Source organism: Fukomys damarensis, unplaced genomic scaffold, assembly GCF_012274545.1.
Source record: "Fukomys damarensis isolate Sample0158 unplaced genomic scaffold, DMR_v1.0_HiC HiC_scaffold_38, whole genome shotgun sequence".
Lineage (NCBI taxonomy): Eukaryota > Metazoa > Chordata > Mammalia > Rodentia > Bathyergidae > Fukomys > Fukomys damarensis.
In genome coordinates, this window is record NW_022900950.1 from 2,536,070 (window position 1) to 2,538,745 (window position 2,676).

The window sequence follows — 2,676 nt, forward strand, 5'->3', positions numbered from 1 at the left end:
GGCTCAGTACAGAGTGGGGTTCAACCCCTAATACTACAAACAAATAGATTTACAAAGCTCCTATACAGTAAGGTGAGTGAGACTGAAGAGACAATCTATAAAATGGCATTAAAAATCTGCCAGCTATTCATCTGACAGAGGGTTAGTATCTAGAGTAATACTAATGTGAACAGACACTTCTCAAAAAAAGAAATAGAAATGACCAATAAATATGTGAAAACTGCTCAATGTCACTAGCCATCAGAAAAATGCAAATCAAAACTACAGGTAGATACTATCTCACCACATTTAGGATGGTTATTATAAGAAAAATAACAAATGCTCACAAATATGTGGAGAAAAGGGAACTATTTCACACTGTTGGTAGAAATTTAATTAGTACAGCCACTATGGAAAATAGTAAGCAAGTTCCTCCAAAAATGGAACTACCACGTCAGCTATCCCATTCCTGGGTATACATGCAAAGGAAAGAAAATCAGCACACCAAAGAGATGTGCTCATTTTTACTGAGGCATGTTTCCCAGTGGCTAATGTACAAGATCTCTGTAGGTACCTACCAACAAATCAATGGATAAAGAAAATGTGGTAATCAAACAACACTCATCAACAATCAATGAATCAAAGACAATAAATTTTAAAATCTCTTTAGACAAATGAAAGTGAAAATACAATATACCAAAACTTATAATATGAAGCCAAATAGTTCTAGGAATAAAGTTTATAGTAATAAACATCTAATATTACATCTCAAGGAATCAAGAAAAGAAGAAAAATACAAGTACTAAATTATTAAAAGGAAGGAAATAAAGACAAGCAGAAATGAATGAAATAGACAACAGAGAGAAAATAGGAAATAACAAAGAGACAGATTTTAGATTTTTTTAAAGAAACAAAATCGACAGCTGGGGTTTTAGCTCAATGGTTCCACCACCTGCCTCACAAGTGCAAGGTCCCAAGTTCGATCGCTGGTACCAAAAGTGACAAACCTTCATATACACTTAAATATAGTCAGGTTCTACAGAACGATAGTCAACAACAAACCACATATACACAATAATGACCCCACAACTTTATAAAGAAGCTGAAAAATTCTATCATCTATGACCTGACAGCTGTCATAATGTGGCAGTGCAATTTATTATGTGTTTGTGGTGATATTGATGTAAACAAACCTGGTACACTACAAGTTCTTATAAAAGTATAGTGTTTTAGTTACTTTTCCATCTCTGGGACAAAATATTCAACTCCCACACTTAAAGGAGAAGTTCATTTTGGGTCACAGTTTCAGAGGTTTCTTTCAATCCATGCTTGGTAGGCTCAAACACAGAAATGATGTGGTGAAAGCCTGCAAGAAGAGGAAAGGGAGAAAAGGGGCCCACATCACAGAATGTAGGAAGAAGAGAGGAAGGAGGAGCTGGGGAGGGAGATACCCTTCCAGGCCTCTTATGACCAGGCCCCACCTCCTAACAATACATTCAGCTGATGACTGTAACACTCCCATGATCCAATCACCTCCCAAAAGCTCCACCTCTGAACACATGAGGCTCTTGGGAGACATCCTAGATCAAAAGCATAACATATAGTATGTACAATTATATGCAGTACATAATAATAGTAAATAACATGAGTTTACTTTTTATCATTATTGTATAGTACACTACTACTAAAAAGGTTTACAGTGAAACTATGTATTGTTACTTGGCAGCAAGCTTACACCTCATGTTTACTGTGATCTGCTTTTTCATTTGAGACAGGGTCTCTTTATGTAGCCCAGGCTGGCCTTGAACTCACAGCGATCCTCTTACTCTGCCTCTCTAGTGCTGGTGTTACAGAAATGTACCACCATGCCTGGCTACTGTATCTCTTGAATGCATTAAAAGGCCACATCAAATGACTTCTACCATCTAGGTTAGGATAAGTATATCCTATACTGTTCACACACAGATGAAATTTTCTAATATCAAATTTTTCAAAAAATTTCCCTGTTATTGAACAATGACTGGCTGTAAATAAAATCAAAAATTAAAGAGGAGACATTAGGAATGGTATCACAGAAATGCAAAGAATAATAAGAGTGTTATAAACAATTTTATGTCAACAAACTGGACAGTCTAGATGCATTGCTGGAAACAATTTACCAAGACTGAACCCTGAATAGAAAATGTAAAGAGACTGAATGAATACTGAGGTTCCAGTTCTAAAGACTGCTTAGATGAGTTCTACCAAACATTTAATGAAAAGGTAAAGAATCTGTACACTAAAAAGTAGAAAACAGTGATGAAAGAAATCGAAGAAGGCACAAATAAATGGAATGATAGCCTATGTTCATGGATTAGAAGAAACTGTGTTAAATATCAATACTACCCAAAGGAATCTAGATTCAATGCAATTTCCATCAGAATTCCAATGGCATTTTTCACAAAAAACAGAAAAAAACAATCCTTAAGTTTGTATAACACTACAAATTAACATGAATAGACAAAGCAATCTTAAGCAAAAAGATCAAAGTTGGAACAAAACTGACCCCAAAATATATGAATATATGAATATATTTATTATACTAGCCGTAATAATCAAAATAGCATAGTATTAGCACAAAAACAGACCAAAATATAGACCACAAAATATAGACCAAAGGAACAGAATAAAGAGTCCAGGAACAAATCCAAGCATTTA